The 25,425-nt window shown below is 39.5% G+C and overlaps 1 protein-coding gene across 1 annotated transcript in view; it reads left to right on the forward strand.

The window, feature by feature from the left end:
• Positions 1–25,425, forward strand: part of Ptpn14 (protein tyrosine phosphatase non-receptor type 14) — a 170,851-nt gene that overhangs the window by 87,307 nt on the left and 58,119 nt on the right. The gene's annotated exons all lie outside the window — the stretch shown is intronic.

Consider the following 25,425-nt stretch of genomic DNA (forward strand, 5'->3'; position numbering starts at 1 on the left):
TAGCCATTATCATGATAGTCATTGAAGCACTCTGACATATACTATCATGCACTGTTTTCAAGTTATTTCACCAAGTCTTTCCTATATAAGAAATTATTGACTCCTCCAAATGAAGCAGTTTCTGCTGTTTTGATATCCTGCTTAGGTGCTCAACACAGTGCTAGGCACACAGCATTAGGATAATAAGTATTCACTGATTCTCAGCTCTCGCATTACTAAATTCAAGCCAACTGACAAGGGCAAAAATACTATAAATTAGTGCACATTGAAAAAAAGTTGTAAGAAAAATGAAGTATTGTTACTATAGAGAGACTTATTCTTTAAGGTCTATTGTGTAAGAAGAGTAGTTGAAATGGTACAGGACTCAGAAATTGTGCTTTGTGAAGTTAAGGAAAAAGAGTTGACTGAGCTTGGAAAAGTGAAGACTTCCAAGGGCACAGTAGCTGCCTTTAGGTATTTGAAGACTCGTCTCTCTTTAGGGAGTATTCTTTGTTAACTCAGGAGCACAAAATTAGATCCGACAAGGTGAAGTTTAAGGAATTGAAAGACTTTGGCTGTTTGGTCCAACATAAGAACACAGTTTCTAATACTGAAACCATGTAAAAGCGAAACAAGACTTACAGAAGGGTACGATCTCTGGGAAAGTTGCAGCCTAGACTGGATGGCCTGTGTGGCGTCTTATCCAGGAGGCCACTATATTAGGTAGAATGTTGGAATGGATCAGTGGTTCTCAGACCTGGGCCTGCTATTTCATATGTGGAGCATATATGATAAATATGGATTCTAGAGCCTTACCAGAAGTTCGGATTGGAATGCTTAGGGCTGGAGATCAGGAGGAGGTAAAAGAAATAGGACTCATCAGGTAGTTTTGATATGTTTCCAGACTTGGGACTAAGTGAATTTATTTAACCTCTAAAACTCTTTGTAGTTTTAGATTTTCTCAGAAAGTAAACTTAAAGCTGTATTGTATGAATAGACTGTCAATATTTGCATTTATAAACTGAAACAAAACTGGATCTCAGGGTTTAAGTTGTAGAGGAAGAAGTTTGGTAGGTGGCTATTGGTTAGAAAGACTCCTTTCCTTTTGCTTTAGAATTTCTTTCTACTCAGCTAGTCTAGTATATTTTAGATAAAGGTTAAGAAGGAGGGAAAGAAGTGTTTTCCAATACAGGATTTTGTCATTTAAGCAGAAAAATGAACAAAGAAAGAAGTTTGAAAGACATTTTCAGACTTAAACATTGGAAGTAAACTGTGGATTTCAGGCATAACCTGCTATTTTTGGCAAACGATGATTAAAGTTAGGAATTGGGTTAGCACCAAGGAGGAGTTGTATCTGTTGGTTTTTGTTTTCAGCATACAAAAAAAATTTTTGTCCCCAAGGGGCCCTAAAATGGAATGTGCCAAGGGGTGTCATAGCAAGTGTGAAAGACTTAAGTTAAGCCCGGGAGGTGGAGAAATAAGAGAAAAGAGTGTTGTAAGTAAAGAAAGGAAAGTTGATAACAGGAGGAAAAAAAAGAAAAAAGAGGATTGTACATGCTTGGGTTGCTGAGGACCACCAACAAAGACCCAGGTGTGATTCAGCGAGACTTGTCCTGAGTTGTAGAGATGTGGACTGGAGTATAAAGGAGAACTGGTTTGAATAGAATACCATGTTTAAATGCTGAAGTTTTCTGGGTTTGGCGTTAAAAATGAATAAATGAGTTACACTCAAGGTGAAGAATCCCCTAACAGTCAGTAGAAGCCTTTGAAAATCAGAGTTTTAGAAGCATCTAAGATCCAAACTGAATGTTGAAACTGCCTTCCAGGCAGAGTAGCCCAGGGGAAGCTGGGGAGGTGGGGCTGGATTCCAGAGGCATGTTTCTCAGAAGGCCCCAACCACATTCATTAGGAGCTGGTTAATGACTAACTCTCCAGCCCTCTGTCCCCTGTCATCCCAGGTGGAGATGGGGTCTGGCATCTCCCAGAGCACCTGGGATCTGTAGTGTCTGACACAAAACAGTTAGTCTTTGTGATGCCCCACAGAGTAAGATATTTGCATAGATTAGAAATAGAAATCTGCCTTTGATTTGCAGGCAATGGGCAACCCATTGGAAGAGGCAAGGATTTGGCCATCTGTGCTTAAAAAATAAGCCTTTGTCTGGAGCCAGCCAAACTTGTTTCCAGCCTCACACGTTTGCCTTGGTTTGGTTACTTCTGTTTGTGAGTAAAACAGGTTCGATAGCACTAGTCATGACCAGCTCTTCCTTTTCTATGAATAGGGACAGAGAATCTAGAATTCATACTCTGGACTTTTGGGGTGTATGTGAACATAAACATACACACATGTGTGTGCCTACGTGCATGGGTATGTATAATCTCAAGACACACAGGGATAAAATATATATTTAAAGGCATTTAGTTCACTTCTTGTCCCCAGACAGTTCCATCTGTGGAAATTTATAGGTTAACATATTATCAGCAGCTAAGCCAGGGTCTCTGCCTGGATCTTGGCTGGCCAGATTCAGCCACCTACCAGCCTCAGAAATAAGGGAATGGTATAAAAAGGAAAAGGAATTTTACAGTTTGATCAAACTGGGGAGAAGGAGGTACATTGTTCTTTCCTAGATTCTACAGAAGTGGTTACAGATTTATAGAAACAAAAGTCAGATGATATGTGTGTATATATGCATGTGTATTATGTATTACACATATGTATAAATTATTATATACATACACATACTTATACATGTATATGTATACACTGATTAATTAATATACCTAGGTGATGCTAGGTAGTGTCCTGCTGGGCCAGGGGGTAGTTTTTATCCTCAGCATGAGGAAGTTCAAGAGTTTTCTCTTTCAAATAGGGTGTTCAGAACAACACAACAAAAATTTGAAAATGATGTTGATTGCAACCTGTCTGATAAGGTGACTGACTTTATTAAAATGATCAACTCCAGGGCTGGGGTTGTGGCTTAGCCGTAGAGCACTTGCCTAGCATACATGAGGCCCTGGGTTCGAGCCTCAGCACCACATAGATATAAAATAAAGGTATTGTGTCTACCTACAACTAAAAAAAATTAAAAAAAAAATAAAATCATCAACTCCAAATCATTTTGAATTAGAAGATTGGGAGGCATTGCCTTTTTGACACTAATTTGTCTTTCCATGTCTCTTCTCATCCTCTGGATATGACTTTTGGGGAATAGATCTTTTCACAGTGAGGGGAACCTGCCAACATCTGTGATTGTGTTGGAGGAGAAATGGATAATTCATACCTTACCTTAAGCTGACAGCTGAATGAGAAGACAAGAGATATCAGAGCATGAATACACATAGGAGAACAAATAAAAGTGGGAACAGAGAAATTCAGACATTATTCCAAAGTGTGAAAAAACTGGCAAAAAGGACATACTTGCAGACAGATGGGGATGCGTCATGAAAGCATAGAAATTAAAGAGATTAAGAACCACTGAGTTTGTTAACTTCACTAAGATATATTACCTTGGGGCTTTAAAAATGTTAGTTTTCCCCCTTTGGTTCAGATGACTCAAGGGATGGGAGACCACCATAATATTTTCCATTTTGCTTTGCTTCTCTTTTTCCTTTTTTGCCAGATTTTCTGTCCAGCAAAGGGATTTTTGCTACAGTTCATCGTCCCTCCATTATGCCCTCCTGACTCAAAGGAAAGATTTTTGTAATGTGTTTGAATGATTTGCATAGCAACAGGCTCATTATAAACACATGGTTTTCAGATTTTTCTGGACCCAAAAAGGAAAAGAAAAAAAAAAAAAAAAGACTTGTAAGAGGTGGAGAAATTCTTAGTCAAACAGAAGGATACTTAATAATTGCAAAGGGAAGCCAGAAAACTGCTGGCCACAATCACTGCTTTTAGTTTAGGTCTGGGATTTTTCCAAGTCTTCCTCAAGTGAGAAAGTCCCTCTTTAGTTTTTCAGTACTAAGGAGAACACTTTTAAAAGAAAAAGGAATTTTTGAAGAGTGGATTTAGGCTTTGGAGTTTCAGTTGCTGAGTGCATGTATGGCTTCTAAACTGTTTCTTTACCTAAATATGTTTGTCTTTACATTACGCACTGATGAATGGTATGTTTGCCTAGTGCAGAGGAGCTTCTAATTGCCCTAATGAGCTCACAAAACATTTCTTCCTTTTCCAGGACGTGTTGCTAACTTGCCTGTTGGGTTGGGACTGTCCATCCTGTTAGGCATGAGCCCTCTACAGAATTTACATAGTGCCAGTACTGCGGAAGCCAACTCAGTTGCTCCCCTTGCTGAGGACAGTCTGAATACAGTGTTGTAAACTGGAGGAAGCCCCAGGGCCATGGACCTGTGCCAGTTACCCTCCATCTCAGGGTGCTTCCTCTGTTTTCTGAGCTTCTCAGTCACTGTAGGCCTGCCCTACTCTTAGGATCACTCTTTGTACATCTCCCAGCTGCTTCAGAGTATTGAACCACGAGATTGTAGCCCTGTCTGCTGGGTGACACTGCTTGGAAGTTATTACCAGAGAATCTTTAGAATACTTAATCTCTGTGTGGGCTTGTATGGGACATTCTTGAATGTTAGATGTGGTTCTTGTCTGGGAAGAACTGACTGGACAAGTTGTCTTTCAACCAACTGGAATAAATGCCCATGTTTAAAGCTGTGCTTAAGGTGCCATAATGAGGGTGAGTGCATTTTTTGGTGACAGTGAGTGACAAAGGAGTTCGGTGATCACATTTTTAGACGGTGATAGGGAGGGACCCTTTGCGTGCAGTTACACATTCAGACCTGTGGCGTATTGATGGCAAAGCCAGGGTAGGCGAAGCCCTGCATCCCCATGAATGATAAAATGGTATTTTGTGTATTTTTCTTTTTTTTTTAACTAGGTTTCAGGGAGCAGTTCCAATGACCTTACAAAAACTTTCTTTACCTTTCCGTTCTTATAAGTACCACTGTTTCCTGACTTAGACTTTTGCAGTTAGCCTTGTGTGCTGATGCAAAGAAGTTATTCAGAGTGTCTATTTCAAAGCCCTAATTATGGTAATGTTTCCATTTCCTTTTACAACACCCTTTTTTTTTGTTCCTCCAGTTCCTTTACTATTTGGAAATGTCATTTTAATGGATATTTAAAATTTACCCGGGGGCTTGGAAATAGGGACTCCCTTCAAGTCAGACTTAAGATTCAACATGAATTCCCTGTGGATAATATAATTTGCTGAGAATGGCAAACCCCCTCCTGGCAGCTTGAGCTAGTGAATGGGAACTTGTTCTCTTTCCACTGGCTACTGAGAGTAGCGTTGTTTCGACCAGGCGCTTTAGATATTTTAAGATGCAGTTGATACTGAGATCTAATCTCAAACACTCTGTACAGTTAATGTTATGTATGATGAGAGAAGAGAGGAAATGACTGTCTGTAATAAACAGGAGGACCTCAGGGAAGAATTATTTTCCCCAAAGGACATTAAAATATTGATTAAAAGGTTAATTTCCATTTGCATTTCTTTTCATTTCAACCTCCATTAATTACCAGTTTGCAGTAGATATTTTCCTAGTCAATGGGAATTTTAAAATGAACAGTTCACAGTGCTCTCCCACTCCTACCACTAAAGAGCTGTGTCTCCAACAGCTTTTACTTCAATTCCATGTTTTTGATTTATTGAAGATGTATTTGCATTTGTCTTTAAAGCTTCTATTACTGACCCTGTTTTCATCCTGGAGAAGACTCTGTCAGCTGCTTTGGTGAAACCCAGGGAGCCCAGCAGATGTTTCCCAGGACCAAGGCCAGCATATCCGTCTGAGATCTGTGCAGTTTGTTGCACAGGGCCTGGTGCTCAGAATGGCCCCCAAATTGTTTTAGTTCTCTGTTGTCACCATCTTGAAATTCTTACTTTTGAATGACAGGTCCTGCATTTTGACTTTGCACTGAACTCTGCAAATAAAGTACCCAGCCAAGGACAGCCCCTTGCTCCTCACACTTTATTTGCCTCTGCTTGTTTTGTTGTGGCCTTGTGACTTGTTCTTAGGAGGGGTGGATCTAACCCTCATTCATATTTCAAAGGTCATCTTCGTGTAATGTTAGCTTTCATTAATGCATCTGGAATGTTTGATTTGCACTCTTTCTAAGGCAAGAATGTTTCTCTGTGCTTCACCCATCCATAAAGCCAAGTTTATAAAAAACGGTTATAGTATACCTCAAAGAAACCTTTACCTTTAAGGTGATAATTTTATTGTATATTTTAATGATATGGTTAATGTGTTATTTAATGGTCTATTATTTGAGACAGGTTCTAAGTTACTGAGGCTGGCCTTGAATTTGTGATCTTCCTGCCGCAGCCCCCCAAGTCTGTGATTATAGGCATACACCACCATGGCCCGCAGTTCCTTGGCTACCACAGATATATTCATTCATTCATTCATTCATTCCATTGGCTGCTTTATTAGTATGATGCTGCAATATTGAAAAACAATTCAACAGTCAACCCATGAAATAGTAAATGTTTGTAATAGTGTATGGATTAAAACTCTTACACTTGTTTTTCCAAAGGCTCAGTAAAAGTAGTGATGGTGTCACACTGGAAGGGGTGGAGAGAGAAAAACAAACAGAAGCTTTGGGAAGAGATACCATCTCAAAGCATGCAAGCTATGCTTTATGCATTTTTTTAATGACATCTACAATAGGGAATTCTTAGACTTTGCAGGGTTATCACTATAATGTCTGGGGTTAATGTCTTGATTGAAAAATGGATTTAAAAAAAACTTGGGGTCGAGGAAGCACACAGGAGTAGATTCTTTAGAATCCTTTGCTCTACCTTTTCCCTGGAATATCTGTGTTGGGACATTAAGTGGGTGGGAAGGGACAGACGCACTCTATCCACACATCAAAGAGACTCAGTGTCTGAGAGCAGCAGAATCTGGAAAGCACAAGTTTCAAGACCCCCAACCCTTCCCAACCTGAGGATATTCTGATTCTTTGAGGTTTTATGGAAGAATGCAGTTTGCATTCAATTGCCAAATGCAGTTTCCTAATAGTAACAATAATGTATTGCTAGTATTTATGTGCAAGATGCCATGTTTTGTATCTTAAATGATTAACTTTTTCAGTCCTCCCTAAACCCTATGAAGTAGATGCTACTATTAGTCCCTGATAAAGGTGTGTTTATTTTTTATAAATAATACAAGCTTTATTCTTAACAAGAAGAGATTTTGGTTACCCAATAAATTGAATCTTTTACATTATTTTGCTGGAGAAATACATCCATCAACACACACTTCCCATCAACAGCTTATCAGAGTTAACAAGGAGTTTAGCTTCTGCTGAAGTGTCAGCAAAGAAATCAGGGGACCAAAGTACCAGTAAAGTCAGAGATTAAAAACTGGTATCAGGAGGACTGATTCTGGTCTCCAGGTGGGTTTTGTTTCACTGGGATCATTTTTGAACGAATCGAATTGAGCTGCCTTACAGATAGGCAGGTGCTGTCTGGCTTGGCCTTGTTCCCTACTCCCAATGTGTTACAGTTGGGGATGTGCCCTCCTTCATGTGACTTGTGTGGCTCAATAGGAATTTAGGTCACGGCTGCTGGGACTTGCACTTTCCATACAGTGTGAAGTTCCTCTGAAGACTTGGGTCAACTGTACCTTCTCAGAGGCCCAGTTGGTTTTATGCTGTTCAGTATCTAGCTGTCTTAAGACTTTAACTGCCTATGAGAGCATGCAATGGTTGAACTGCATGTGAGACTATAATTTCTCTGTACATGCTCACTTGAAAACTTTGTTCCTATGTGAGGAACCCTCTAGGGCACTAGATTATAGGTCTGTGTATTTGTTGGAGAGATGAGGCTCAAGTTTTTCAGATTTTTCTCTCTTTATTGCTTTTCAGTGTCTGACACATCTCTGAATACCCACAGGTGGTTTCATCTGTAGCAAGGGTACCAGGTGTTTTGTACCCATATCTTGAACACAACCAATGTAAGAAGGAATCCTAGCTTGAAATTCTAACAAGACACATCATTTTAAACAGAATCAGAGTTTTACACCTAAACATGAAAACCCACAGATCACAGGATTGGTTGCTTTATTTTACAGATAAAGCAATAGAGAACCCGAGCAACAAAGGGACTTTGCCCACCGTCACTCAGCTATTTAGTGACAGAAGCCTGGCTTCCAGGCCAGCCCTGGAGTGGTTTTACATGAACCAAGCATGCTGACATGGGAGAGCCCATGGGTGGGTGGGGTTTATTCAACCCTTGTCCATCCTCCCTCCCCTGCCCTGCAACCACTGAGAGACACCCTGGCATTGGATGGGATGAGTTTTGTCAAAGAGAAGGAAGTAGTGTAGACAGAGGAAACAAAGGGTAGGGGGAAACAGGCACTTCTTTGAATGGAGTCCTTTAAATAGTGAGCATTATGTAGAGATTGGAACTAAGATGGGTTTTAATTAGCATTTTTATCAGTCATCTCCAGCTCTGGGTCCATAGTGAAAGTGCCAGGCTTTCATAGACACTAAGTCCTTTAGAAGAGTGGAAAATTGAGACATTGGAAATAAACAGTAGAAAGGTGTCAGCAGGTGTCAGGTTACCAGGTGTGACTATGAAATAGTGATCCTGCTTTCTGGTGTGGTTTGTGAAAGCAGAGGAGGAGTAATCATAGCGGGACGTGTTGCAACATGTTTCAGTTTACAGCCGCCCAACTCTTTTCAAGGTCAGCCTGTCAATCTTGTGCTTGCAGCTGGGGACAGTGAGTAGACATTTCCCCTGCTGTTTCCTGCCAGCATAAAAATGAGTTACTGCTATTCAGAGCAAAGCCCAGCAAATTTAATGTAAGTAAAATCAAAATGCAAGTCAGATACTTGATATTTTAATAGAAAATCCTGGCGATAAAATACTGTTAGAAACAAATGTTTTTGACTGGCACAAACATTTTGAAACAGGTTAAAAAAAAAAAAAGACATTTAGGATGATGACTTAAGTGGCAAAGCAATATCTCTAAGGAAAACTTGACAGTGTCATTAAATGGGATCCCTGAAATTAATTCCCACTGTGAAAAGATGGAGACTGATGAGGAGGATCTGATGGAAAAGCTGAAGTTTTGTATCTGTTAGAATTCTGTTCTTTATTTTTTATTGATTGCTGGAATCATTAAAAAAAAAAAAACTAATATTTTGGGTTAATCTCCAAGGAAAATAATAGCTGGAAATAGAATGTAGTACTCAACTAAAACTCTGCTATAGTAGAAGGAGCATTAGAAATCAGACTTCTTAGGTATTTGTTTCTTGTTAAAGGTCCATATGCTCTGCCAAATTCAGTATCTTTCTGTACAATCAGTCAGAGATGGTGCTAGCAAGACTATTGAATTAATTTAGGATGTGCCTGTTACTGTATTTGGTGTATAGTTTTCAAATAACACATAATTTGGTATATTGGAAGGTAGTAAGAAGCTAATGCATCCCTCAGATACAGGTTGAGCATCCCTAATCTAAAAATTCAAAAATCTGAAATCTGAAATGCTCTGAAATCGAAAATGTTTTGGAGCATTTCATATTTGGATTTTCATATTAGGGATGCTTGACTGGTAAAGTCTATGAAAATATTCCAAAATCTGAAAAACTCTGAAATCTGGAAAGCATCTCAGACAAAGACTGTTCAACCTATATCTAACAATTGGCAGAAGACCATCTCTGGCCCACATTAACTAGAAAATTATGGGAAGAGAGAGCATGCTGGGAAATGTAGTTCAGCCTAGTCACCTTGAAATATTATAGTACTACCACAGGGCTTAGTGTGTAAATAATGATGAGAAAACCTTAGATCACTCCAAATTCTGTTTTAGTAGAAGCCTAATCAATTAAGAACAAATTTAGTAGGAATTCCCAAAAAAAAAAAAAAAAAAAAATCAAAATTAGTCCCCAAAGACCAAAAGATTTCATATAATTGAAGATATGTTCAAATCTGACCCTTATATTCTTAAGCACTGCTCAGAGCAGAGGTGGAGTTGAAAAAAATAATTTAAGGAAAAATTTTGTATCATCAACAGATTTCCTAAGGAGGTTCCCTGCCCTCAGCCCATTTCCACAGGAGGGAGCAGATACTCTGTGGAAGGTCTAGCTGGTCATGCATTCTGTGCAGAACATGGGCACACTGAGGTTATCAAGTATGTGTGAAGAAATAGGATAAGGAGCAGCTTGGAAGCTCCCAGATGGTCAGGCAGCTAACTGTTCAGTACATGAAGCCAGCTGGGATGGACCAGGCTGACCTGATGCTAATCTTGCAGCTCTTGTAACTTGAAGAAGGTGTCATCTGAAAAGATAAAGTGATTCCAATGAAAGATTATTTAAGGAGATGATAGACTCTTGGTAAGTGATGGTTATTTAAAAAACAAAACCGAGTTGGGCACAGTGGTGCATGCCTATAATCCCAGCAGCTCGGGAGGCTGAGGCAGGAGGATTTTGAGTTCAAAGCCAACCTCAGCAACTTAGCGAGACCCTGTTTCTAAATAAAATATAAAAAAGGATTGGGATTATAACTCAGTGGTTAAGCACCACTGGGTTCAATCCATCCCAGTAGCAACAAAACAAAACAAGATATGGCACCTGATAAAGCGGGGCCCAGTGGTGCTTTAAGTGTTGTCTTCGGATGGCCTGCAACGTTTTCATAAAATGTCAGTTCTTGAACCCTACTCCTGGCATCCTGAATCAAAATCTTCAAGTAGTGCCATAGGCGATTCTTACTTATATTAGTTTGGTTACATGGGAAGTGACCACATCCTGGTGTCCCTTCAGATATAACTGGTGACTTGTGTCAGTAGAGAGCAATCTTAGAGATATTTTGGCAAATTTTGGAGAGGAAATTAGAGTTGCAAAGCTGAGAAGTCTGGTTTAAACTGAGAAATTTAGAGGATAGCTGGTGTGCTTTAGATTTGGTAGAAAAATCCTGCTCAATAAATAATTCTGCTAAATAATTCCTAGGGGCCCCAGAATGACCAGATTGGAGAACCCAAGATTCTGTAGGAATTTGGGACACTTTGTGTTTCCTGTATTTCAAACTATTTTTAGCCTTTGAGTTCACTTTCTATAATGCATAATAGATTATGCATGATATAGTGTACAATATGTCCCCTAAATTGGTTTTAGTAATTTTCTTGCCTTTCTCTGATTTTGTTGTTGTTACTGTATGTCAATCAATGTAAGAGTAAACAGTAGGTAAATTTAGAGACATTAAAATCATTTCAACCAAATACCAAAGTTGTGAAGACATTAAAGTTTCTTTTCATGATCACACATACCTGTGATTTTATGATATGCAGACTTTTACTAACAGTACTGGAAAGCATTTTCCTGAGAGCTAGTATTCTGGCAATTTTTCACAAAAAAGACACACTCTAATGTAACAACAACAACAACAAAAACCCATCAAAAAACAAAAGACTTAACCTAGAGGCAAAAATGTTTATCTGCAAGCAGTTGAAAAATACTAGATAAAGGAAAACTGTATTCTTTACTTTTGGTTCATTGAATAATTTCAAAAGGGCATCATGAATTATTTAATCTCTAATAGACATTTTTCCTTTCTGATTTCATATTATTTGCTAATTGAGGACATTGTGTAATTATAACTAGATATGACTAGAAGCCCATTTAGAGCTGTGGACATCTGTAGAGGAATGGTGAATGAATGAACTACATTTATATATGAACTATATATATATTGGGGGTACTGGGGATTGGGCCTAGGGGTACCATACCCCTGAGTTACATCCCCAACTCTCTTTATTTTTTTGTCTTGAGACAGGTTCTCACTAAGTTGTTGAAGCCGTTCTTGAACTTGGAATCCTCCTGTGTTGGCCTCCTGAGTCACTGAGATCACACACATGCACCACTGTGCTTGGCTAGTTATTCTTATGTACTGCTCTGTGATACTTTCATTTTACCTGAAAACACACGCACACATACACACACACACACACACACACACACACACACAAACTATTTCACCTTTCTTTACCCTTGACCCAAAATATAAGTAATTGGTTCGCATTAAAATAAATGAGGGGAAATCAGTCCAGGTTTTGATCGTGAGGAATGAAACACATGTTTAACTGTTTAGAATAATGTTTATGTCATATTGTAAAGGAGGAGGCTCATTCCGGCATTGTGCAGATTCTAGCCTAACAGTTTTCATTTAAGAAACAGGATTTGGTAGTGATAAGGAATGTTAGAGGGAATCAAATGAGATCCCTCCTTAAAAAAAGGACCTGAACAATGGAATGATTATCAATCAGTGCCCACAATAAAAGAAGTCTAGGCAGCTGCTGCTGGAGTGGCCTCCAGTGTCTCCCTCTGCTTCGCCCCTCCCTGCTTCCCCAGGCTGGAGGTGTATTTTCTGCTCTCTAATTGGATGATTCCAACTTCATCCAGGATGATCCCAGTTTTCCTTGATTTCCAAGTATCTTTAATATCTGCTTCTCATAGATTCCTTGCCTTCTGTTTTCAGCCACACTTTATGTTTTTCTGTATTAAAAGTAACAGGTTTGGGGGGTAATGGCTCAGTGGTAGAGCAAGCTTAGCAAGCATGAGTCCCCATCATTTGTTCATTGGGTTCAGTCCTCATCACAGAAGGAGAAAACAAAACAGAACCAACACAATATTCATTCAACCTTTTGCCTTCTTTCTTTTCTTTTTTTAATTTTCTTTGAGGTGTTGGGGATTGAACCCAGCGCTTCCCACTTGTTAGGTGAGCACCCTAACCGCTAAGCTACCAGCCCCCATGCCTTTTGCTTTTTAATTGCTGTTTAATGCCTCTCTTAGTCTTGGATGTCTGGTGGGTTTGTTTTCATTTTACTTTCTATTTATTTAGTTGTTGCTTCTATCATTGTTTATCCATTTCTTCCTAAGTCCTTGAAAAATTATGGCCATTTCATTGATTTTGCTTATGCAGACCTCTTGAAGGGTATCAAAGGGCACCTCCACTCCTGAACCTGTGACCTTTTTTCACTTCCAAACAATGTGAAATGTAGAGAGCCCATCCTTTAAAATCCTGAAAAACTATCACCAGAGATATTAGTTAAAAAGTTGAAAATGGGACTTTGAAGAAGACATTGGGTTTTGATACGCTTCCTCTTGGACAGGAAGACAAGCTTGGCCAAGAGCTATAAGCCTGGTTTGTCTCCAGAATACCTTAAGGTAAGTCACCTTCCATCAGTAGCAGTTTCACTGATGGATGGAGGCGGAAGTTGTAGAGAGAGAGCATTCCTAGTAGAGGAAAACAGAAGAAGAGAGGAATATTGCAGTGTGAGGTCTTTAAGGATATCTAGAATCTGGCATGAAGCAGTTAAATTGTAGCAGATAGAGCTTTGTACTTCTATTTGTGTGGCCCTCTGTGAGCCAGTTTCTGTTTCTATAAAATAGAAATAGGGATGATTAGTCTTCCTTTCCAATAACACAAACATATCCATTTCCTGGAAATTTTGGTTTTTTTGTACCAGGGATTGAACCAGGGGCTCTTAAACACTGAGCTACATCCTCAGCCCTTTTGATGTTTTTATTTTGAGACAGAGTCTTGCTAAGTCGTTTAGGGCCTTGCTAAGTTGCTGAGGCTGGCTTTGAACTTGCGATCCTCCTACCTCAGCCTCCTGAGTCTCTGGGATTATAGGCTTGTGCCACTGTGCCCAGCTCCCACTTGCTGAATTACATTGAAACAGAGCAAGGTTGGGCTAGCAGTTGCATGTTGCTGTTGGTGTCCCTGGAAACTTAATGTGGAATCTTGGGCTTCTCTGTCATTTCCTAGTTTGTTAAAAAATGTCTCTTTTTACCATAGGAGGATTAACAATATTTCTATCTTAGAGAAATCATCAACTCTTTTTAGATTTTGATTTCTTAGAAGAAAGAATGTTTTAAAGTTCAAGGTTTTCCTGTTACTCTTGGGTCACAGGTTCCTAGTATAAAACCTCTTTCTATATCTTGAAACTGCAGTTATGCGATTTCTTGTTTAAAGTCTTAATTCAGTGAGGCCATTAATGAAGAACATCTTGAAACACTGTTATAAGGAAACCTGTTTTACATTTTCTTATTATAAAACCCTGTGTTTGGGGGGGATAAAAAGTGTCTACCTTTACTAATTACTAAAAATGTATTTTGTATTAAATGTTACATATTTACACTTAGCATGAAATAACTAGTGCAGTTTACTGTTTTACATAATTAATGTTTTAGTTAGCTTGGGCAACCCATTTTGGACATGGTACCAATTAGTTGGATTCTTCATTCATTCATGCATACATTCAATAAGTATTTATTAAGCTTCTTTGTGTGCCAGGAATTTTCTGGTTTCTTGTGGTATAGCAGTAAAGAAAGTAGACAAAGTGCCAGCCTTCCTGTAGGTTACATTTAAAAAATATTTATACTAACTTATAAATGTCTCATCATTTTTATTAAATTCAGGCTGGGAATTATAAAAGCATATGGTACCCTAATTATCTCAGTAATTAAAGCTGAGCCAGGTGCTGTGGCACATACCTATAATCCCAGCAGCTCAGGAGGCCGAGGCAGGAGGATTGCAAGTTTGAGGCCAGCCTCAGCAACTTAGTGATGCCATAAGCAAGTTAGCAAGACCCTGTCTTAAAATAAAAAATTTTTAAAAAGGGCTGGAGATGTGACTCAGAGGTTGAATGCCTCTGGGTTCAATCTCTGACACCAAAAATAAATAAATAAATTAATTAAGATACCAAATTGTATTTTCCAAAAAAGATTGGAAAATATTGTTATTTCATTCCCCTGAAATGTTTATTTTCATGTAATTATTATAGATCTCCTCCAGGGAGATGATAAATATATAGAAAATGTTTGTAAAACATGAATAGATGAAAAACTCCAAAGGAATCTGTTAATATGTTTGTTTTCATTTGCCTAAGCTTCCGACAAAATCTTCTTTAGACTTATTTGAAGTCTGTTGTCGTGACTTCATGAGGAAGCCAGCCAGTCTCTAAGCACAGCCACGCACTTGAGATGATGGAAGTTACATGAAATGTACCAGCATGAGAAAGTGGGGAGTGTGTGGGGTTTAGTTCTACGTGAAACGTGTATAGGATGGAGTGTGTTAGCATAAGGTGGCAGTGACCGTAGGTGAGTCTTCATAAAAATAGTACACTGTAAACGGAAAAATGCACAGACTTAATCACATCAACTTGTCCCCTCCCCGTCTTTTTAGTGTGTGACTGTTATTCAAGTTCTGCTTCAAAGATCATTTTTAGTGTAACTATCTTGAGTGTGATTTTGTTGTTTTAAAAGATGACAGTTTTATTATAAAGGAGATCATTGGGAAGTGCCCTTGATTTGGCCTTTGCAGAGATTTTGCCAAACTCTGGGTTATTATATTAATAGAATTTGGTGGTTTTAGAAATGATTTATAATCATACATTTTGTTGGTCTCATGACTAGATTAACAAGATATAGGGGGTCATATATTTTTCTGAAGTCATAAATTTTTGGAAGAAACCTTCCCAGGTCATGGTTCAAGGGGAATTTGATTTCCTACTTCATCCTTCTTTTCTGTAGGAATTCTCTCCTTTGATTGTGGCCAGATGCCCACAGTTCATGCCCAGGGCAATACTGACTGCCCCAAACTGGCATCTTCTCCAAGTTCTGTGCCCTGAGTTCTTCATTCTTAAGGAGACAGTTGATGTTTTCTCATTCTGGTTTTCAATGAGATGGTTTTCACTTTTCAAACCTAGGATAAAGGGGAGGAGTGTGTTTATAGCAGTCTCCTCCAAGGAATGGAAGACATGGGGAATTTTCTGTGGTTTGTGAGTTATAATCCTCTGATTATCTCCCATCCCTGTCCCAATGTCCTAAACAAAGATCTTCCTTCAAACTGGAAATCCATATGCAACAGAATGAAACTAAACCCCTATCTTTCACCCTGCACAAAACTCAACTCAAAATGGATCAAGGACCTCGGAATCAGACCAGAGACCCTGCATCTTATAGAAGAAAAAATAGGTCCAAATCTTCAACATGTCAGCTTAGGACCAGACTTCCTCAACAGGACTCCCATAGCACAAGAAATAAAAGCAAGAATCAATAACTGGGATAGATTCAAACTAAATAGTTTTCTCTCAGCAAAGGAAACTATCAGCAATGCGAAGAGAGAACATACAGAGTGGGAGAAAATATTTGCCACTCATACTTCAGATAGAGCACTAATTTCCAGAATATATAAAGAACTCAAAAAATTCTACACCAAGAATACAAATAACCCAATCAACAAATGGGCTAAGGAAATGAATAGCACTTCACTGAAGAAAATCTACAAGGAATCAAGAGATATATGAAAAAATGTTCACCATCTTTAGTAATAAGAGAAATGCAAATCAAAACTACACTAAGATTCCATTTCACCCCAATTAGAATGGCGATTATCAAGAATACAAGCAACAATAGGTGTTGGTGAGGATGTGGAGAAAAAGGTACACTCATGCATTGCTGGTGGGGCTGCAAATTAGTGCAACCACTCTGGAAAGCAGTGTGGAGATTCCTTAGAAAACTTGGATTGGAACCACCATTTGACCCAGCTATCCCACTCCTTGGCCTATACCCAAAGGACTTAAAATCAGCATACTACAGAGATACAGCCACATCAATATTCATAGCTGCTTAATTCACAATAGCCAGACTGTGCAACCAACCTAGATGTTCTTCAATTGATGAATGGATAAAGAAACTGTGGTATGTATATATATATATATATATATATATATATATATATATACACACCCAATGGAATATTACTCAGCCATAAATAATAAAATTATGGCATTTGCAGGCAAATGGATGAGATTGGAGAATATCATGCTAAGTGAGATAAGCCAATCTCAAAAAACCAAAGGACGAATGTTCTTGTTGATAAGCAGATGATGACACATAATGGGGGGTTGGAAGGGGGCAAGAATGGAGGAAGGAGGGATTGTATAGAGGGAAAAGAGAGGTGGGGGGGAAGGAAAAAGAATAACAGAATGAATCAAACACCATTACCCTATGTAAATGTATGATTACACAAATGGTATGCCTCTACTTCATGTACAAACAGAGAAACAAGATGTGTCCCATTTGTTTACAATAAAAATGAATTTAAAAAAAAAAGATCTTCCTTCCAACTTATGTGTAGTCCTGTGTCACTTTAGATCATCAGTTTTTCTTTTTTCCAGGAAATTTCAGTTCCTACCTTAAGGTTTTCAATGTGTAAAGGGTTATAAAAGATTTTGTGGTTGGAGACTGAGGCAGTTAGAAAACTAAAACTCTAAAAGGATGAAAGATATATAAAATTATCATCATCATCAGATACCAGGGATTGAACCCAGAAGTGCTTAACCCCTGAGCCACTTCCCCATCCTTTCTAATTTTTACTTTGAGACGCTATCTCACTAACTTGCTTAGGGCCTTGCTGAGTTGCAGAGGCTGGCTTTGAACTTGCAGTCCTTCTCCTCAGATTCCTTGGTTGCTGGAATTACAGGTGTGTGCCACTGTGCCCAGCTCAAATTATTTTTAAATTTTATTCAACAAGGAAAGTACCTCTTCCTTTAATCCTAGAGCCTCAGAAGGGATTTGAAAGGAGAAGTTATAGAGAGACATTTCCATTCTTGAAAACATCAAGCATGATTTTGGCAGAAATCACAGTGTAGAAAGATACTAGATTATTGGGCAGTGAGATGTTAAAAGTATTCATTTCCAGTATTTAAAAACTCAGTAAATGGTCAGTGGTTCATGTTGTAATGTGTTTATGACCTGTAGTGTATTTCTCTTCTTCCTTCCCATTTTATCTTTGAGATTTATGCTCCAGACTGTAGAAACTACAGGCTATTTCAGTTTACTAAACAAGCGCAATGTAACAAAAGAGCTCGTGGCTCTAACATCAGAAGACATGGCAGGTCTCCTTGGCTCTCTGAACCTCTGGTGTCTCTTATTAAATGGGAATTACAGCATCTGTCCTAAAGGGTTGTTATGAGTGTGAAGTGACATGAAATGCTGCCCATGAACACTCTTGGAAGCCCACTCCACCATGTGAAGCACTGTCTTACTTAATCACTTCTTGAATTGCTCTAGTGTCTTCATATCTACAGAAATTAACTTTAGTTCCAGTTGTGGAGAATTTAATCTTTCAAAGCTTTTGATATGCCTAGAATGTGTTTTTATTGTTTTTTTCCAGTGTGCTCAAGAAACATGGATGGTAAAGTTTCTTTTATCAGTTTGCATTGACTCCAGTGAGGCCACATCATATGTGACTGTGTTGATGTCTTGCTGTAATGTAAATGTACCACAGAAACCCACTGTGTATTAGATTTTGAGAAGAAATATGCAGATTAATAAAGGAAATCTAAATAATTGCCAAGGAGGCAAAAATACATATGCATAATTAAATGGCCTGAATAATACTGCATTAGAGTTATAAAGTGCTTTGTAAACAGAGGGTGGAATGAATTATTCCAATTTGGTGCCTGGAGAAAGACTTTATATTATTTGATGCCAGAAGTTTAGGTGATTCTGCTTTTTTATTTTGCTATTGAGTCTGGTATTGTCTTACGTCAACTCTTTAGGTGGCTACCTTCCAAAACAGCATTTTTGTTTGTTTGTTTGTTTTTAACCCACTGGATTTCCCCAAGTCAGCAAATGACCATAATGCTTTTTGCACAGCTAACAGATCTAGGATTATCTACTGTCTGTCACTTATAGGTCGAAGGGAAATAGGCCTGACCTTAAGGTACATATGGGCTAATAGGGTGCAAACTAAAGATGGATGGTTATGTTGTTATTAGAAATGTATAAAACCTGTGATGTTGAATGTTATGGTTTGGATCTGGAATGTCCCCCCAAAAACTCATGCATTGAAAGCATGGTACTCAGTGTAGTAAGGTTCAGAGGTGGGACTTTTAGGCAATGATTGGATCATTAGGGCTCTGGCCTTATTAGTGGGTTAATCCATTTGACCAGTAGATGAGTCCATTTGGTGGTTTAGTTGATTGACAACTGAATGGATTACTGAACCGTAGAACCTAGTTGGAGGAAGTCAGTCACTAGGGGTGTGTGCTGGAAGGGTTTATCTGGTCCCTAGCCCCTTCCATTTTATGTCTCTGATTTCCATCTGCCATGAGCTGAGAAGCTTTCCTCTGCCATTCCTTTCTGCCATGATGTTTCTGCCTTAGAATTAGCTGACCATGAACCAAACCTGTGAAACATATAAGCCAAAATATTTCTTCTCTCCTCTAAGCTTTTTTAAAAATATCTTTAGCTATAAATGGACACAATATCTTTATTTTTTATATGATGCTGGGAATCGAATCTAGTGCCTCACACATGCTGGTGAGTGCTCTGCCACTGAGCTGCAACAGTAGCCCTCTAAGTTGTTCTTGTCAAGTATTTTGACCACAGCAACAGAAAGCTAACATATTGAAGCTCTGTTTTGGGGAATGTGGGTCACTTTGGCCGGGAAGGTATTTCACCACTAATCCATACTATGAAAATAAAGGCTGTTCAGCAGGATCTCAGAAGTGTCTCCTCTATTTTGGACTTGCAAGCAGAAATAATAGCTGTTTTGTCATTTCTGATGAACATCACTTTGTTTTTGACCTGTTGGTAGTTTCAAACATTTTTTTAAGCACTCTTAGGGTGTTCAGATATATTTCAGCTGTGAGTATGAGAAAATGAGTTTTCAGTGATTAAGAGTGTGGCTTGAGTTGGCTCCTGCAGCATTTAAGCACGGTAGCCTATAAAACCTTGCCATTAGAAATCTTTCAAATTTAAGGTTGGTCACTAAATACAAGTACCACCCAGAGTTTAAATTAGGCTTGACTAGCTCTTAGTTAGGGCCAAAGCTTGGGTGAGGTCGAGGTCGCAGTGAGGGGATGGAGAAGGCATTGCTCACAGAGAGTACTGAGGTGTTAAGAGCCAAAGACATGATTGACTCAAGGTGGGAAGGATCTCCCTGCATGACTGTGAACAGAAAAAAATCAGTGACATGGTACCCTCCCAACACTTAGCCAGATTGAGGTCCCCACAGCTTGCAGGCATTTCCTCCATTTGGCTTGTCACTTGCCTTTTGGCTAATGCAGAACCCTACCTTGCTTCTTGAGTCCTGCGGGTATGGAGAGTTGGTGGAGGACACCTTCTGTTTACAAAGCACCAAGGAGGCCTGTCTTAGTGCTTGTTCTGCTCAGATGGTAGGACTCAGAGTAGAAGGAGTTAGAAGCCTGGTACTCAGCAAGCAATCTTCTCGTTTCCTCCTATCCACACTAAGTTTCAAGGTTGTCAGTAATGAGTCTAGCCATAATGACTTAATCTGGGCAGGGGATTTCTATTTTTTTTCTATTTTTATCATGGTCTCTAGGGGCCTATAATTAATTAATTACTTCCATTGCCTCATTCATCCATCAAATATTTATGAAGCCCATAGCCAGTGTTTCCTACTCATTTCTGGGACATTACTTCATCTACGGAGAACTGACCTCTTTTGGCAGTTGCTCACGTGTGAAAAGACAGGTGCTACCTTTAATTAGGGATGGTAAGGAAGAGCTCAGGCCTGTTTACAGAGACCATCCTCTCGCCTCCTATTTGTCAATTTTCCTTCAGACTCGCAATTCGTTAACAGTAATGGCTGCTCCTCCAACTGCTAACTCACCAACATGCAGGCTGTTATGCAGACTTCTTAGCCGCGAACCTGGCTCTTTACCAGAAAGGCAGATCTCTGGGCAGTTGACTCACCCGCTTCCAGATGTAATTTAAGCTCCCTTTTCCCACAGTGGAGTGGTGGGTAATATTATGAACACATGATTTTCAGGGCAGGCAGGTGCGTATTTTGAGCTGATGAGTCAAGACATATTTATTACTAGTCTAAGAGGGATAAGACTCCACATTTTACAGCTGCAATTTAGAGGAGTGGTTCTGTCTGGCTAATCAGCATGGAGCCTTCTTGTACCTTGATTTCTGTTTCTTTTGCCCACCATGAGGGTTTCTTTGATGCTGTTGGTTCCTGGCCGAGATTTATCTCTGAATTTCTCCTTTGTTGTACAGTAGCTCGGGGAGCAGTTTAAATTATTTGCAAGTATACAAATAGTCCACACTAAGGGAGTATTTTCATCCTTTCCAAAGGAGTTCTTTAGGCTTCCAACTGGATGCGTGAGGGGTTACATTTCTGAAGCCTTTAGATGCCCCTTTCATACCACAGAAATAACGTCTAGTACCCTTACTATGAAGTGACTCACTTCTCTCTCTCCTTCCTTCTATTTTCGTCTCTCTGTCAGTATTTCAACTACTCAGAAACATTTATCGACCATCCAGGCACTGCTGTTGAACAGTCCATGAGGGGGTCATGGTAGAGCAGGGGAGGACAGGCTTGGGTAAAGGACACGAGAGCCTTAAAAAGGGCCTGCCAGCTTGTCAAGAGGGTTTGGAGAAGAACCCGGATGCGGTAGATGATTATGCAAATGTAGGGTGAGTAAGGGCCTTCAGACAGAGGCAAGGAGGCAGTAGAGAGCTTGGTGACAGTTGGGAAGCACAGTAAGTGGCTTACAGCTCCAATCTAGGACACATTGGGAGCCATGAAGATGGAAAGAAAGTAGTTTTGACCAGATCCTAAAGAGCCTGGTTTGCTGTGTCAGGTGTTTGGACTTTTTCCTTATTAGGATCACTAGGTGTTTTCATCTATTTGAGATAAAATTCACATAAGATTCACCATTTTAATCATTTTTAAAGTATACAACTCAGTGGTTTTTAGTGTATTTACAAAGTTGTATAACCATCTGTACAATCTAACTTCAGAATATTATCAGTCATTCCTTATTCTTCTCCTGCCCCAGCCTCTGGGAACCAAGAATCCACTTTTTTTTTTGTCTCTATGGGTTTACCTATTCTGGACATTTCTTATAATGGAATAATGCAAAATGTGGCCTTTTGTGTCTGACATCTTCCACTTAGCATTAGTTTGAAAGTTCCTCCATATTGAAGCATGTATCAATACTCCATTCCCTTTTATGGCTAAATTATATTCCATTGTATGGCTAGACCATATTCTGTCTCTGTATTTGCCAGTTAGTAGGCATTTGGGTTATTTCTTCTTTTGGCTATTGTGGATAGTGTTGCTATTCATGTATAAGTTATTGTGTGAACATGTGTTCTCAATTTTCTTGAGTATATACCTAGAAGTGTAATTGCTGGGTCGTGTGCTAATTCTATGTTTAACTTTTTGAGGAACTGCAAAATTGTTTTCCAAGTCATTGGAGATTTTAAGATGGATCAAAACAGCCTCAGATTTTATTTTAACCTCAAACACTTCAGCCCAGTATTTTTAAAAAAAGAATAAATATTTCTACTTCTGCTGTCACGTTTTCCTAGGCGAGGGCGTCACAGACCACAGCAGTGAGCCCTGGCTGGCTCTTTCAAGTCCTATAGGTAGGATTGTTGAAAAGGAATCTGTAGCCAATAGCCTAGGAGGGGACAGAGAGAGGTGATGTCAGGGCACTCCCCCCTCTCTCTGTGATGTGTTACAGAAAATGAGTCTTCTTTTTTAAACAGAACCCCTGATTAAATTATAGGCTATTATTAGGGAATTTATTGTACTTATAAACAGTACTTGGATTCCCTGTAATTTGTTATAATTAATGCAAGAGTTCAAGAGCAAAAAGCAGGGATCAGGTTGTGACATGCCTTTCTCTTTTGCAACACCTCACTATCATTGGCCTTCTTTCACTAGTACTTAAGGGCTATGTGTGTTTGTGTGCATTTAAACAAACATTATCCTTTTTAGGAAAGAATTGCAATCCTTTGACTCATTGAAACTCAAGGAGTCTCTGGCAAAAGAAGGTATTTATCGATCAGTGGAGGCCGAAAACTCCTGGAATTGACCTTTTGCCAAGGAAACCTTGTCTGTATGTTTTGGAGTGTATGCGTGTGTTTTTGTTTTCACACTTGCACATGTATGAGCTTGTGGTGTGAAAAAGGATACAAGAAAACTTTTCCTTTTAAGGTTATCTTCATCAGTTTTAGTTTTGCCTTTTCCTTCTGTTTTTGTTTTTCTTCTTTCCGTGTGAGTTATTTCCATTTTGCGTGGTGGCAGGAGTGTGGCTTTGTAGTCTGTTGGTGCAAGTTTTAATTGACTGTCAACTCGGACATTCATTAAATGTAACAGCTTTTAGATAGTGCATAGATCAGGTACCAGACACATTATTATACTTCAGTCATAAACTGAAATTCTTCCCCAGGGTTTTGAGGATTGAGGGACAGAGGGAGGAGGGCATTCAGGTTTATCTGGTTGCATGCCTGTGTACATACTGTTTATCTGGTCCTGGCAGATGGAGCACAGTGTGGGCCACCCTGTCCATTATCTGGATTTACAGCTGTGAACACCCTTTGGAATGAATGGAATGTACTCCTTCTCTCCTGTTGGTATCCCTGTCGATCTAAGATTTAAAATTGTTCTTTGCTGTTCTGTACCCTAGAATTCTAGGACAACCTGTCCTTTGCGCCTCTTTTTCGTCCTTTATAGTAGAGGGAACTTTTACATTTGTTTCTTATTTGCACAGCGTAACATCAACGGGGTGGGGGGGGTTGGTAATGCTATCTGGCTCTTTGGTACATTCTGCTCTGTCCTGAGAGAATTGGGTTCCAGTATATTTTAGTAATAATTTTCTGATATTGCTAGTTGCAAAGGAAATTGCTTTTAATAATAATGACAAAATAATCTGTCTTTCTTCCTCTGGTCCTCCAGCCCCACGAGTTTCATGGAAAAGCTTAAAGACAGAAATGGAAGGGTAGTCCTGCCTATCTGAAGTCCCACATCCTTACTGACCCTACTGGTGGGAAGAGAGAAGTTGGCTTGACTGCATTTGATTTGTAGAGGAGAGAAGGGCAGACAGGAACCATGTGATGATACTAGAGATGCTGCAGGTTAATAGGCACAGCTGATAGAGCTTTCGCTAAGCTGTTTTGTTTTTGGTTCTGGGGATTTAACCCAAGGGCGCTTTACCACTGACCTGCATATATCCCCAGTCCTTTTTAGTTTTTATTTTGAGACAAGGTCTCACTAAATTGCTGAGGGTCTCATTAATTTGCTGGGTCTGGCCTTGAATTTGCGGTCCTCTTGTCTCAGTCTCCCAAGTGACTGGGATTACAGGTGTGCACCATGGCTTCACTTAACCTGTTTTAAACTGTGGAAGAACAGGAGACAGAAGGAGTAACACATGGGACACAAATACTGTTCATACAACTCCATCAGGCGTTATTAGGGTAGTCATAGAAATGAATAGGATTGCTCTTGTAATGATCCTGAAGATGGATGCTACTCAGTGCCAGCATCAGGAAGCACTTGTGTGGTCCTGATGATGAACTCTATCACCTTATGTAATGTGTGATTACACAAATGGTATGAATCTACATCGTATACAACCATAGAAACAAAATGATGTACCCCACTTGTGTACAATGAATCAAAATGCAGTCTGTAAAAAATAAAACAAAACAAAATAAAATAAAATAATATGCATTAGGAATACATATGGTTAAGGGCACATTTTCCACCTGCTGCTGGATGTAGTCCCTCATCTGAGGTAGGAACCTATAAACCAAGACCCTGCTTTTAGATTTTACTTGAATCCTTTAGTGCTTCTTACAAAGTCTTCAACAAGTGGGTGGACTGCTTTGTTCAGGCTTTTGAAGGTCCCTTCTACCTCTGCAGGTAGAAAGTGAAATATTCCAGAGGCCACTGCCAGGAGAAAACCCAGATCTGAAGAGTTCGTGGGCCACTGTTGGAAACATGCCCTATAATAGGATTTTATAGAAAAGTTTCTCTTTGCAGTAGTTGCCTCATGTGCTGTGGCCCAGACAGTCTAATTGAGGGTAGGGGAGGGCTTGGTTATCAAAGCCCTTCCTCAGAAGCATGGGACTGTAAACATCACAGGTGGTGGTGTTTTTATTTTCATTTTTATTTTTAGACTTCAGTAGAATCCAGGGCTTGCCCAGAAAGACTGGGGATCAGGTTCTTCCCTCATCGCCTCTGTGGTTGGCCTGGCTGTGGTCCGACCTGGCCTTGCCTTTAGGAAGCAGTGTTACCTTGAGCAAGTCATTCTCTTTCGAGACAGTTTCTTATTCTAGACATGAAAGGTCTGGTTTTCGTTTTTATAAAAATCCTTCCTTTATTAGATAGCTTTGCCTCAACCGTCCTGCAGCATATATGGCCCTCTATCTCTGTGGCTTTCACAAACAAAGGCTGATTGGTATTTCTCGTGCATCTCACCTGTCCACCTGGGCTCAAGCTTTGGTCTCTGCTGTCTTTGCCCAGGGCACAGGCTAACCCAGCAGCAGTCCTTGCTGGACACTGTATGTCTCAGGACAAAGGGAAACAGAGATGGGACCCAGGCACTGGCTCTGAGGGCTTCTGTTGGGGGTCACAGCACTTCCATTTCCCTTTTGTTGGCCACAGA

The sequence above is a fragment of the Sciurus carolinensis genome, chromosome 12 (genome assembly GCF_902686445.1).
Source record: "Sciurus carolinensis chromosome 12, mSciCar1.2, whole genome shotgun sequence".
Lineage (NCBI taxonomy): Eukaryota > Metazoa > Chordata > Mammalia > Rodentia > Sciuridae > Sciurus > Sciurus carolinensis.